The sequence below is a fragment of the Ictidomys tridecemlineatus genome, chromosome 13 (assembly GCF_052094955.1).
Source record: "Ictidomys tridecemlineatus isolate mIctTri1 chromosome 13, mIctTri1.hap1, whole genome shotgun sequence".
NCBI lineage: Eukaryota > Metazoa > Chordata > Mammalia > Rodentia > Sciuridae > Ictidomys > Ictidomys tridecemlineatus.
The window spans coordinates 2,363,104-2,377,300 of NC_135489.1; the positions used below are offsets into that span (position 1 = coordinate 2,363,104).

General features: G+C 56.0%; 1 long non-coding RNA gene across 3 annotated transcripts in view; it reads left to right on the forward strand.

Annotated features, from left to right (window-relative positions):
• LOC110599018 (uncharacterized) overlaps window positions 1-11,612 on the forward strand; it is a 60,460-nt gene extending 48,848 nt beyond the window's left edge. For all 3 annotated transcript variants that reach the window (XR_013429456.1, XR_013429457.1, XR_002484933.3), the window contains 2 exons: window positions 8,463-8,674; window positions 10,314-11,612. This is a non-coding gene — a long non-coding RNA (uncharacterized LOC110599018). The remainder of the gene's footprint in view (window positions 1-8,462; window positions 8,675-10,313) is intronic.
• Window positions 11,613-14,197: the final 2,585 nt, after the last annotated feature.

Below are 14,197 nucleotides of genomic sequence, written 5' to 3' on the forward strand. Positions count from 1 at the left end.
CTACAATCCTCCTGCTCTTGAGGCCGATTGCCTGGGTCGCGTGGGCGGAGCCAAAGAAGTCCCCCAATGAGCATCACTGCAGAGGAGCCAATCAGCTAGATGTTGCCAGATCATCTTTTTGGTCTGTAGAAATTGCTTTAGTTAATCTCTCTGGAATCCAAATCGGCTGCTGTTCTCCCTGTGGAAACTCACAAGAATGGGAAGTTATACGCATTTATGAATGATATGTCAAAATCCACTCTACTGTCATGTATAACCAAAAAGAACAAGCAAAACCAAATTTTTTTTTAAAAAGCATGTACTGAAGAAGCGAAGATGGCGGAGTGAGGGGCGCTCTGGGCCAGGGGCGGGCAGGCCCCTCGGGAAGCCTTCTGCATCTGATGGACCATGCGAGAATCCTTGTCACACAGGATGAACACTTCAGGTGCTTTTATATTCATCTCAAAACAAAATTCTGATCTCAGGATGTGGCAGGTATTTCTGGTTGTCTTCTGAGCGCGTAGTCCTCTTCTTTGATCCAGCCACTTTCCGTACTGAAATATGGATGCCTTTCCACACATCACCTCCATGGCTTGGACTGGACAAGACTGCTGTTCTTTGGTTCCACCTTTCAGATTTAACACAGAAAGAAGCCCTCTGGGTGCAGTTATCCCACTGACTTCCCCAGGAATAAAAAAAAGCAACCGATGGGTCTTCTGCAATTTGCTTAATTATCAAAAAATTATTTTGCAAACCGAAGGCTGACGTTTAATTTGAAACAGGTGCGTAGGTTGTGGTATTTGTGCATTCTTAGCCTTTTGCTCCAAACAAGAAGGCTAATAAATGGCAAGTATGGATGACTTCAGGGGTTTTTTAAAAAGGTCTTCCAGTTTCGGCCACTATTATGATAAGCACATTTGAGACTGCAGCAGTAAATTCCAAATATTTGTTGTAATTTGAAAAGCAAGAGATGTTAAAAAGTTACATTTATCTCTAAATGCTGGTTCATCTTGGGACAGAGATTTACTGGACAGAAATGAAGGTCCAGTTTGGCAGTTAACCCTTTGATGTGATAAAGAAGCATAAAGACATCAAGATTGATTTCATATCTGATATACCTATAGAGATTCTATACAAATACATACTTTTACATGTGAAAATCTACATTTTTGGATGAAAGGAGTGATTTTTCTCCTGGAAACAAAACCTTTTGTTGACTTTTTCAAATCTCAGAACATTTGCTTTTTTAAAAGTTTTTCATTCTTCTCCAGAAGAGCTAACCCTGTGGATGCACGATCACATTTAGTTAAAAGAATGATAAAAGCGAACAACCAGTTTGAGTCCCTGCTGGAACCCGTTCCCGCCCTGAGATGAGAGGCGCTGTATTAAGTCTCCTTCATCCTGCTCTGTGGAGTCCGACAGCACAGTAGAGTTAGTGTTCTGTGTGGCCCAAACTGGAAGGAGAGCAGTGCGAGCAGTTCTTTAGTTAAGAAGGTGAGACGGACCCTGTGGTATGACCTGCCTTCAACATTGGACACAGAGGAGTAGCGGGAAAAAATGAGAGGTTTCCATATAACTAAGAGAAAGAAACAATAATGTCTTACGTAGCACCATTTGACTCTTTTGGAATTTGACATTATATAGTTCCATTTTTTTGAAGTCACAGTAACTGGATTTATTTTTCCAGGTGGTAGGTGTGATGTAAACTGAAAAGGCTGGGACTCAGGTAAATGTCCCCAGTGGGAACTGGACTCTCTCATCACCAAGTGGGTCTGGCTCAGAACCAATGTCTCCAATCCTCTGGTTGATTCTTTGTAGATTTAGAAGAAATTCAGGATCTGAAAAAAAAAATAAGAAAAACAGTTCCAATAAAAAATGTGGATTTTGTGTTTTGTTCATTATAGATTGAGAAGAAACCCAGGGTTTGGAAAAAAAAAAACTCAAGAAATACCGCCCTTCCTTTTCCCCCTTCACCAGCTGTATGATGAAGGATGGAGGGAAACGCTACCTGCTGCCAACGATCAGGACCACTGAGTGCTGCCACGCCTCTCATGGCACCAGCACTTTACAATGACTCTCAGCAGAGGAAGAGTTTAAACTGACTGGGTGACACTAAGAACAGGGGCATGACTAGATCACCTCTGTTTTCAGGAGTGCGGCTGAGGATGTGAGGATGCTGGGAACACAGGCAGATTGGCCCCAAATTGAGAGTGACAGAAATTGACAACAATGGGACAGTGCCACCCTGTGTCCCTGCAGTGTCCTAGGAGGTGCTGGGACTGTGTCTGCACAGGAGGACAGTGCCACCCTGTGTCCTGCAGTGGCCTAGGAGGAGCTGGAACTGTATCTACATAGGAGGACAGTGCCAGCCTGTGTCCCTGCAGTGTCCTAGGCAGTGCTAGGACTGTGTCTGCACAGGAGAACAGTGCCACCCTGTGCCCTGCAATGTCCTAGGAGGTGCTGGGACTGTATCTGCACAGGAGGACAGTGCCACCCTGTGACCTGCAGTGTCCTAGGCAGTGCTAAGACTGTGTCTGAACAGGAGGACAGTGCCACCCTGTGCCCTGCAGTGTCCTAAGAGGTGCTGGACTGTGTCTCCACAGGAGGACAGTGCCACCCTGTGCCCTGCAGTGTCCTAGGAGGTGCTGGACTGTGTCTACACAGGAGGACAGTGCCACCCTGTGTCCCTGCAGTGTCCTAGGAGGTGCTGGATTGTGTCTGCACAGGAGGACAGTGCCACCCTGTGTCCCTGCAGTGTCCTAGGCAGTGCTAGGACTGTGTCTGCACAGGAGGACAGTGCCACCCTGTGCCCTGCAGTGTCCTAGGAGGTGCTGGACTGTGTCTGCACAGGACGACAGTGCCACCCTGTGTCCTGCAGTGTCCTAGGATGTGCTGGGACTGTGTCTGCACAGGAGGACAGTGCCACTCTGTGCCCTGCAGTGTCCTAGGAGGTGCTGGACTGTGTCTGCACAGGACGACAGTGCCACCCTGTGCCCTGCAGTGTCCTAGGAGGTGCTGGGACTGTGTCTGCACAGGAGGACAGTGCCACCCTGTCCCTGCAGTGTCCTAGGAGGTGCTAGGACTGTGTCTGCACAGGAGGACAGTGCCACCCTGTGTCCCTGCAGTGTCCTAGGAGGTGCTGGACTGTGTCTGCACAGGACGACAGTGCCACCCTGTGCCCTGCAGTGTCCTAGGAGGTGCTGGGACTGTGTCTGCACAGGAGGACAGTGCCACCCTGTGCCCTGCAGTGTCCTAGGATGTGCTGGGGCTGTGTCTGCACAGGAGGACAGTGCCACCCTGTGTCCCTGCAGTGTCCTAGGAGGTGCTGGACTGTGTCTGCACAGGAGGATAGTGCCACCCTGTGTCCCTGCAGTGTCCTAGGAGGTACTGGACTGTGTCTGCACAGGAGGACAGTGCCACCCTGTGCCCTGAAGTGTCCTAGGAGGTGCTGGGACTGTGTCTGCACAGGAGGACAGTGCCACCCTGTGCCCTGCAGTGTTCTAGGAGGTGCTAGGACTGTGTCTGCACAGGAGGACAATGCCACCCTGTGTCCCTGCAGTGTCTAGGAGGTGCTAGGACTGTGTCTGCACAGGAGGACAGTGCCACCCTGTGTCCCTGCAGTGTCTAGGAGGTGCTAGGACTGTGTCTGCACAGGAGGACAGTGCAACCCTGAGCCCTGCAGTGTCCTAGGAGGTGCTGGACTGTGTCTGCACAGGAGGACAGTGCCACCCTGTCCCTGCAGTGTCTAGGAGGTGCTAGGACTGTGTCTGCACAGGAGGACAGTGCCACCCTGTGCCCTGCAGTGTCCTAGGAGGTGCTGGACTGTGTCTGCACAGGAGGACAGTGCCACCCTGTCCCTACAGTGTCTAGGAGGTGCTAGGACTGTGTCTGCACAGGAGGACAGTGCCACCCTGTCCCTACAGTGTCTAGGAGGTGCTGGGACTGTGTCTGCACAGGAGGATAGTGCCACCCTGTGTCCTGCAGTGTCCTAGGAGGTGCTGGACTGTGTCTGCACAGGAGGACAGTGCCACCCTGTGTCCCTGCAGTGTCCTAGGAGGTGCTGGACTGTGTCTCCACAGGAGGACAGTGCCACCCTGTGTCCCTGCAGTGTCCTAGGAGGTGCTGGGGCTGTATCTGCACAGGAGGACAGTGCCACCCTGTGCCCTGCAGTGTCCTAGGAGGTGCTGGACTGTGTCTCCACAGGAGGACAGTGCCACCTTGTGTCCTGCAGTGTCCTAGGAGGTGCTAGGACTGTGTCTGCACAGGAGGACAGTGCCACCCTGTGCCCTGCAGTGTCCTAGGAGGTGCTGGACTGTGTCTGCACAGGAGGACAGTGCCACCCTGTGTCCTGCAGTGTCCTAGGAGGTGCTGGGGCTGTGTCTGCACAGGAGGACAGTGCCACCCTGTGTCCTGCAGTGTCCTAGGAGGTGCTGGACTGTGTCTGCACAGGAGGACAGTGCCACCCTGTCCCTGCAGTGTCCTAGGAGGTGCTGGACTGTGTCTGCACAGGAGGACAGTGCCACCCTGAGCCCTGCAGTGTCCTAGGAGGTGCTGGGACTGTGTCTGCACAGGAGGACAGTGCCACCCTGTCCCTGCAGTGTCCTAGGAGGTGCTGGACTGTGTCTACACAGGAGGACAGTGCCACCCTGTGTCCCTGCAGTGTCCTAGGAGGTGCTGGACTGTGTCTGCTCAGGAGGACAGTGCCACCCTGTCCCTGCAGTGTCCTAGGAGGAGCTGGACTGTGTCTGCACAGGAGGACAGTGCCACCCTGTGTCCTGCAGTGGCCTAGGAGGTGCTGGGAAGTGTCTGCACAGGAGGACAGTGCCACCCTGTGTCCTGCAGTGGCCTAGGAGGTGCTGGACTGTGTCTGCACAGGAGGACAGTGCCACCCTGTCCCTGCAGTGTCCTAGGAGGTGCTGGGACTGTGTCTGCACAGGAGGACAGTGCCACCCTGTCCCTGCAGTGTCTAGGAGGTGCTTGGACTGTGTCTGCACAGGAGGACAGTGCCACCTTGTGCCCTGCAGTGTCCTAGGAGGTGCTGGACTGTGTCTGCACAGGAGGACAGTGCCACCCTGTGTCCCTGCAGTGTCCTAGGAGGTGCTGGACTGTGTCTGCACAGGAGGACAGTGCCACCCTGTGCCCTGCAGTGTCCTAGGAGGTGCTGGGACTGTGTCTGCACAGGAGGACAGTGCCACCCTGTCCCTGCAGTGTCCTAGGAGGTGCTAGGACTGTGTCTGCACAGGAGGACAGTGCCACCCTGTGCCCTGCAGTGGCCTAGGAGGTGCTGGGACTGTGTCTGCACAGGAGGACAGTGCCACCCTGTCCCTGCAGTGGCCTAGGAGGTGCTGGACTGTGTCTGCACAGGAGGACAGTGCCACCCTGTGTCCCTGCAGTGTCCTAGGAGGTGCTGGACTGTGTCTGCACAGGAGGACAGTGCCACCCTGTCCCTGCAGTGTCCTAGGAGGTGCTGGACTGTGTCTGCTCAGGAGGACAGTGCCACCCTGTCCCTGCAGTGTCCTAGGAGGAGCTGGACTGTGTCTGCACAGGAGGACAGTGCCACCCTGTGTCCTGCAGTGGCCTAGGAGGTGCTGGGAAGTGTCTGCACAGGAGGACAGTGCCACCCTGTGTCCTGCAGTGGCCTAGGAGGTGCTGGACTGTGTCTGCACAGGAGGATAGTGCCACCCTGTGCCCTGCAGTGTCCTAGGAGGTGCTAGGACTGTGTCTGCACAGGAGGACAGTGCCACCCTGTCCCTGCAGTGTCCTAGGAGGTGCTGGACTGTGTCTGCACAGGAGGACAGTGCCACCCTGTCCCTGCAGTGTCCTAGGAGGTGCTGGACTGTGTCTGCACAGGAGGACAGTGCCACCCTGTGTCCCTGCAGTGTCCTAGGAGGTGCTGGGACTGTGTCTGCACAGGAGGACAGTGCCACCCTGTGTCCCTGCAGTGTCCTAGGAGGTGCTGGGACTGTGTCTGCACAGGAGGACAGTGCCACCCTGTCCCTGCAGTGTCCTAGGAGGTGCTGGGACTGTGTCTGCACAGGAGGACAGTGCCACCCTGTGTCCTGCAGTGTCCTAGGAGGTGCTGGACTGTGTCTGCACAGGAGGACAGTGCCACCCTGTCCCTGCAGTGTCTAGGAGGTGCTGGACTGTGTCTGCACAGGAGGACAGTGCCACCCTGTGCCCTGCAGTGTCCTAGGAGGAGCTGGACTGTGTCTGCACAGGAGGACAGTGCCACCCTGTTCCCTGCAGTGTCCTAGGAGGTGCTGGACTGTGTCTGCACAGGAGGACAGTGCCACCCTGTCCCTGCAGTGTCCTAGGAGGTGCTGGACTGTGTCTGCACAGGAGGACAGTGCCACCCTGTGTCCCTGCAGTGTCCTAGGAGGTGCTGGACTGTGTCTGCACAGGAGGACAGTGCCACCCTGTTCCCTGCAGTGTCCTAGGAGGTGCTGGGACTGTGTCTGCACAGGAGGACAGTGCCACCCTGTCCCTGCAGTGTCTAGGAGGTGCTTGGACTGTGTCTGCACAGGAGGACAGTGCCACCTTGTGCCCTGCAGTGTCCTAGGAGGTGCTAGGACTGTGTCTGCACAGGAGGACAGTGCCACCCTGTGTCCCTGCAGTGTCCTCGGAGGTGCTGGACTGTGTCTGCACAGGAGGACAGTGCCACCCTGTGCCCTGCAGTGTCCTAGGAGGTGCTGGGGCTGTGTCTGCACAGGAGGACAGTGCCACCTTGTGCCCTGCAGTGTCCTAGGAGGTGCTGGGACTGTGTCTGCACAGGAGGACAGTGCCACCCTGTGCCCTGCAGTGTTCTAGGAGGTGCTAGGACTGTGTCTGCACAGGAGGACAGTGCCACCTTGTGCCCTGCAGTGTCCTAGGAGGTGCTAGGACTGTGTCTGCACAGGAGGACAGTGCCACCCTGTCCCTGCAGTGTCCTAGGAGGTGCTAGGACTGTGTCTGCACAGGAGGACAGTGCCACCCTGTGTCCCTGCAGTGTCCTCGGAGGTGCTGGACTGTGTCTGCACAGGAGGACAGTGCCACCCTGTGCCCTGCAGTGTCCTAGGAGGTGCTGGACTGTGTCTGCACAGGAGGACAGTGCCACCCTGAGCCCTGCAGTGTCCTAGGAGGTGCTGGACTGTGTCTGCACAGGAGGATAGTGCCACCCTGTGCCCTGCAGTGTCCTAGGAGGTGCTGGACTGTGTCTGCACAGGAGGACAGTGCCACCCTGTGCCCTGCAGTGTCCTCGGAGGTGCTGGACTATGTCTGCACAGGAGGACAGTGCCACCCTGTCCCTGCAGTGGCCTAGGAGGTGCTGGACTGTGTCTGCACAGGAGGACAGTGCCACCCTGTGTCCCTGCAGTGTCCTAGGAGGTGCTGGACTGTGTCTGCACAGGAAGACAGTGCCACCCTGTGTCCCTGCAGTGTCCTAGGAGGTGCTGGACTATGTCTGCACAGGAGGACAGTGCCACCCTGTGCCCTGCAGTGTCCTAGGAGGTGCTGGACTGTGTCTGCAAAGGAGGACAGTGCCACCCTGTGTCCCTGCAGTGTCCTAGGAGGTGCTGGATTGTGTCTGCACAGGAGGACAGTGCCACCCTGTGTCCCTGCAGTGTCCTAGGAGGTGCTGGACTGTGTCTGCAAAGGAGGACAGTGCCACCCTGTGCCCTGCAGTGTCCTAGGAGGTGCTGGACTGTGTCTGCAAAGGAGGACAGTGCCACCCTGTGCCCTGCAGTGTCCTAGGAGGAGCTGGACTGTGTCTGCACAGGAGGACAGTGCCACCCTGTGCCCTGCAGTGTCCTAGGAGGTGCTGGGACTGTGTCTGCACAGGAGGACAGTGCCACCCTGTGCCCTGCAGTGTTCTAGGAGGTGCTGGACTGTGTCTGCACAGGAGGACAGTGCCACCCTGTGCCCTGCAGTTTCCTAGGAGGTCCTGGGACTGTGTCTGCACAGGAGGACAGTGCCACCCTGTGCCCTGCAGTGTCCTAGGAGGAGCTGGGATTATTTTTCTATTATTGAGCATGGTTCTGCCCAGGGTAGCAGGTAATTTTTTCTGGGGCCCAGAGCTTCTAATTGTAGCAGAGGGTTTTATATCACCTCTCAGACCCCGAGTGCTAATCCTAAATCCACTGATGGAAAAGCCGAATCAAAAGGACTGGGGTTAAGATGGGAAAACCTCTGTTTTTTATGGCTGGAAGGGGAAGTCAAGGGGAGACTCATGGTCCAAGCTCAGGTCTTGGCACTGCCCTCAGCCAGTTAGATCTACAGAGAGGAAGGTTTTTTGCTCCTGGGACACAGGCTGCCTGACTACCACCCTGGGGCTCCTCTGGTCATCCCTGGGCCTTGCTGATCCACACCTGGTGGGCATGTTGGTCTGCTGTGTTCCCAGCCATGGTCTTCTGAGACAGGAAGGTGGTCTTGGAAGAAAATATGGACCGTGGGAGGGTGAGGAGTTGGAGAGAACTGGTGAGCAAGGTCAGCCCATAATTCTGTTGCAGGGTCCAGCAACTCTGCTAATCCAGAGCAACTGGGACTCCCCAAGGCCTCCCCTGCACCCTCCTGACCTGGATCCAGACCCAGGGGCTGGACACAACATTTCTGAGATGACTGACAAGGGCCCTCTGGAGCCCAGCACCCTCACTGCTCTGAGTGTGCACGTCTGGATCTCCAAGGAACTCTGGGCCCCCAGAAACGATCCAGTCGGATGTCGGTGAGTGTCACTGCTCATTTCTCTTTGGCAGCACAGGGCCCGAGGATGCGGGGCCTGGGCAGGTCCTCAGCCCTGAGCCCTGCTCAGGGAGGATGGTTGCAGGCAGACTTCTCTGAATGTGAATCATAATGATGAGCTGAGAATGGGCTGCAGCTCTCAACCCCACACCTGCATACACCTGAGCGCTGGGTGGAGACACCTGGTCATCTGGGGCGGTTCCCCTCAGTGGCCGCCTGTGGGGTCCATCCAGGGTGAACTCACCTGGAGCCCTGCTGCCCCGACCTGCTCCCTAGGTGACCCCACAGAACCAGGCAGAGGTAGGGTGTGTGCTGGGTGGGTTGGGTGCCTGGGAAGTCAGCCACCAGTGCAGGGCTTACCTGCAAGTGAGATGCAGCTAGAAAGCAGACAGCCCGTGCCCCCTGCCTGGAGGACTGCTGTCTGGAATGGGGGGCTGTTGTAGTCTTTCCTGATGCTGCTCAAACCAGGCTCCCTCTGAATTGTCCAGGGCAAGGGTCAGAGTTCAGAAGTGGAAGCGAATCCTGTTGCTGTCTTACTCATGTTTTGGCTTACTCTCAATTAAGTGGTTCATTGAGACCCTTGGTATCTGCAGAGAGAGCTTGTCAGAATACCCCAGATGGAAGGCAACGCAGCACCAGAATCTTGCCTTTGGCCCGTTTTGGATCGTCCATTTTGAGTGGGTCTAATATACTGGGAATTCAAAGCATCTCAAAGTAACCAGGCAGTACTGTGCAGACCCTGAAATTGCCCTGCCTCCCACCCTACCTTGATGCTCAGAGGCTTCCTTCCCTACAGAGGATTCAGGAGGGAGAAACCCTGGAGTTGTAATTTGGGGGTGTGACCACCAGATGGCAGTGGTGCATAAGCCACAGGCTCTGGGCTGCAGGGTCCAGGCTCCAGGACAGGGATGCCCTTGGTAAACCTGCTGAGGGGAGGGCTGGACCAGGGTCTGTCCATGCATGGACAGACTTCGCCCTGAATTGACCAGCAGGCTGACACTTGGAGAGCTAAGTCATTTAGTCAAAGTCAGCTCATCAAGAGTGGCAGGATGCAGACCTGGCACAGGCTTATAGGAAGGCTTGGGCTGCACCCAAGGCTGCAGAAGGACAGTGCTAGTCCAGCGGTTACCATTCCTTTTCCACTCCTGCACCCCAAAGGAGTTCTCATCCTGGTCTTTAAATGTCAGAAGCACTGGCCTCCACCCCCCACTTTCTGTAGTAACTCTCTAGATTTCTACTTGTCTTCTCTGCCTCCCAGCCCTGTGCCTTAGGGCTTCCGTCTGCTGTCTGTGGAAAGGTGGTATAGAAACCTTCCTCTCCAGGCCTTCTGTTCAGCTGCATGCCCATTAGCTGATGTTGCAGTGATCTCAGAGGTAGGAAGTCACCTCTGCTCCTCTGGAGCTATTTTTAGATTAAGCCAAGTCAAAGGTAGAGTTCTGTCATTTGAACAAGTTTTCAACATATATTAACCTTTTCTAAAGTTCATTTTAAACATAAATTCGATTGGAAGGCTCCTTCAAAACTGTTCCTGTTTAACTGGCATGGGAAAACATTCTAGCATGTTTGCCCTCAACTTTGGACTCAGAACAGCCTGGCTACTCATTTCTGTTCTCTTTCACCAGCTTGCTACTCTCTCTGGGATCATTATACAGTAAAACCAGGGTCACATGAACACAAGCATTGTGACACCACCAGATGATCAGATAACCAAGGCTGCAGCGACGGAGGGGCAGGTAACCTACACGGGACGGATCAATACACCGTACAAAAGAGGATGGGACAGAATGGGATGGCCTGAGATTTCCTCATGCTCATTCCTCACTAGAACGGCAAACAATTTAAAACTTAAGTTGTTAATTTCTGGAATTTTCCATGTAATGTTTTCAGACTGTCATCGACTGCATGTACCTGGAAGCCATAGAAATAAAATCTGCCAGTAAGTGGGCTCTGCTGCAGCTAGATGTCAGCTGCAGGGCAGAACCTCCCGCTTCCTGCCACCCCCACTTTGTCCCCCAGGAAAGGCCTGGAGGGAGAGGATTCCGCCAAGCTGATACCCCGCCTCCCACCCGCTTACCTGCACCAGGCACGTGCAATGTCCTCCAGGACATGGGCTCTTGGTCAGGGTCGCACCTGCCCCAGGCCAAGGGGTCTGTGATGTGGCCAGATTGTCACTACTATGTGCCTCATCTGACGTCCAGGTGCCCATCTCACCTGCGGATGCCCAGGCTAACCTCCAGGTCCCCTGTCTGACCTCAACGGGCCAGCCCAGACAATGGGAAGAGGTGCCAACCCTAGTCTGCCAATCCTAGTAGGGGTCTCTGCCACAACACTTCCTGCAGCCCTGTTCTGGGGGAAAATGGAAGGGTGCTGTCTGCTGGTGGAGGTACCAAGACGTAGGGCTCCCCCGAGATTTGCTTTTAGGAAAGTCCGGGCTCTGTATGGGACTGTGTGGGACTGTGTGGGCAGTGAGGCCTGGCATCTATGGACCCACTCTCTTGTCTGATTGCCCTTGGGAAAGACTGCAGTCCCAGGGAGGACAGAGCCAAAGAGGGGTGCACATCCACCTGTGGATGGGGCCCATGTCCATGTGTGGCCAGGCCTGCTGGCCCTCGGTGTCCTTGTACAAGGTTATCCTGAGGCCTCAGAGATGCCGACCACATGGGAAGACCTGGGGGGGCCTGCAGCCAGCACCAGGGAGGGGGGAGGGAAGCGATGGGTTTGTGACTGTTGAAGACGGAATCTCTCCTGGGCTCTCCCACTCTCTGCTGCAGTAAGTCTGCACCTGAACCGTTTGCTGAGCCTTGCCTGCATCAAACCCACCCCACTGGCCTTCCGCTGCTTGCAGGGCCATAAATGTCCTCTATTGGCCACAGCCTATTTTCTTTTGTCATCTTACATTAAAAACAATTCCTTAAAAGGAAGATGGCTGAGATTTCTGCAAGACCAGCTTCATCTCAAATTTCTCTCCTGTAAAGAGCAGGGAAATTAGGCCCCCCTTGCTGGGCAGGAGCTGACAGTGTGACTTATTTTAGTAAGTCCAGACTGTTCCTTACCGAAATGTTATACATCTTCCTCCTGGCGCCGGAACACTGCTAGGAGAGCAGCTGGGGCAGGAAGTAGGAATAGCCACTGACAGTGGCCTCCAGACGCCAGCACCTCCCAGCTCTGATCTCTTGCATTTCCCAGGCTGATCTCCTGCACCTCCAGCCTGATCTCCTGCACCTCCCAGGCTGATCTCCTGCACCTTCAGCCTGATCTCCTGCACCTCCAGTCCTGATCTCCTGCACCTCCCAGCCCTGATCTCCTACACCACCCAGGCTGATCTCCTACACCTCCAGCCCTGATCTCCTGCACCTCCAGCCCTCATCTCCTGCACCTCCAGTCCTAATCTCCTGCACCTCCCAGCCCTGATCTCCTGCACCTCCAGCCTGATCTCCTGCACCTCCAGTCCTGATCTCCTGCACCTCCCAGCCCTGATCGCCTGAACATCCAGCCCTGATCTCCTGCACTTCCCAGGCTGATCTCCTACACCTCCAGCCCTGATCTCCTACACCACCCAGGCTGATCTCCTGCACCTCCATCCCTGATCTCCTGTACCTCCCGTCCCTGATCTCCTGCACCTCCAGCCCTGATCTCCTGCACCTCCAGCCCTCATCTCCTGCACCTCCAGTCCTAATCTCCTGCACCTCCCAGCCCTGATCTCCTGCACCTCCAGCCTGATCTCCTGCACCTCCAGTCCTGATCTCCTGCACCTCCCAGCCCTGATCGCCTGCACATCCAGCCCTGATCTCCTGCACTTCCCAGGCTGATCTCCTACACTTCCAGCCCTGATCTCCTACACCTCCATCCCTGATCTCCTGCACCTCCAGCCCTGATCTCCTGCACCTCCAGCCCTGATCTCCTTCACCTCCCAGCCCTGATCTCCTGCACCTCCAGCCTGATCTCCTGCACCTCCAGTCCTGATCTCCTGCACCTCCCAGCCCTGATCTCCTACACCACCCAGGCTGATCTCCTACACCTCCAGCCCTGATCTCCTACACCTCCAGCCCTGATCTCCTGCACCTCCATCCCTGATCTCCTGCACCTCCAGCCCTGATCTCCTTCACCTCCAGTCCTGATCTCCTGCACTTCCCAGGCTGATCTCCTGTACCTCCAGCCCTGATCTCCTGCACCACCCAGGCTGATCTCCTACACCTCCAGCCCTGATCTCCTGCACCTCCAGCCCTGATCTCCTGCACCTCCATCCCTGATCTCCTGCACCTCCAGCCCTGATCGCCTGCACCTCCAGCCCTGATCGCCTGCACATCCAGCCCTGATCTCCTGCACTTCCCAGGCTGATCTCCTACACCTCCCAGTCCTGATCTCCTGCACCTCCCAGGCTGATCTCCTGCACCTCCCAGGCTGATCTCCTGCACCTCCAGTCCTGATCTCCTGCACCTCCCAGCCCTGATCTCCTGCACCTCCATCCCTGATCTCCTGCACCTCCAGTCCTGATCTCCTGCACCTCCCAGCCCTGATCTCCTGCACCTCCAGTCCTGATCTCCTGCACCTCCCAGGCTCATCTCCTTCACCTCCCAGGCTGATCTCCTGCACCTCCAGTCCTGATCTCCTGCACCTCCCAGCCCTGATCTCCTGCACCTCCATCCCTGATCTCCTGCACCTCCAGCCCTGATCTCCTGTACCTCCCATCCCTGATCTCCTGCACCTCCAGTCCTGATCTCCTGCACCTCCAGCCTGATCTCCTGCACCTCCAGTCCTGATCTCCTGCACCTCCCAGCCCTGATCTCCTGCACCTCCCAGCCCTGATCTCCTGCACCTCCAGCCCTGATCTCCTGCACCTCCAGTCCTGATCTCCTGCACCTCCATCCCTGATCTCCTTCACCTCCAGCCTGATCTCCTGCACCTCCAGCCCTGATCTCCTGTACCTCCCATCCCTGATCTCCTACACCCCCCAGGCTTATCTCCTGCACTTCCAGCCCTGATCTCCTGCACCTCCCATCCCTGATCTCCTGCACCTCCAGCCCTGATCTCCTGTACCTCCCGTCCCTGATCTCCTGCACCTCCATCCCTGATCTCCTGCACCTCCAGCCCTGATCTCCTGCATCTCCCATCCCTGATCTCCTGCACCTCCAGCCCTGATCTCCTGCACCTCCCATCCCTGATCGCCTGCACCTCCCAGGCTGATCTCCTGCACCCCCAGGCTGATCTCCTGCACCTCCCAGACTGATCTCCTGCAGCCAGCCCTGGAGCTCTCCATGCTACAGGGCGACTCACAGCCCTCCTGAGAGCAAGGACCCTGAGTCCGGGAGAGGCATGGTCTAGCTCACTGAGCAACTTATTGCAGAAGTGGTGTCTTAAGGGTCCATGCCACTCTGTCTCCCAGCCAAGGGGCAGATGGGTTCTGCCTGAGGAGTGATGGGTCACTTAGGGTTCCCCACCCAGGGCCCTGGCAGGGCCTGTCCCTGTGTCTCCAGGGTCATAAATGTGTAAAAATTGACAAGTAGTG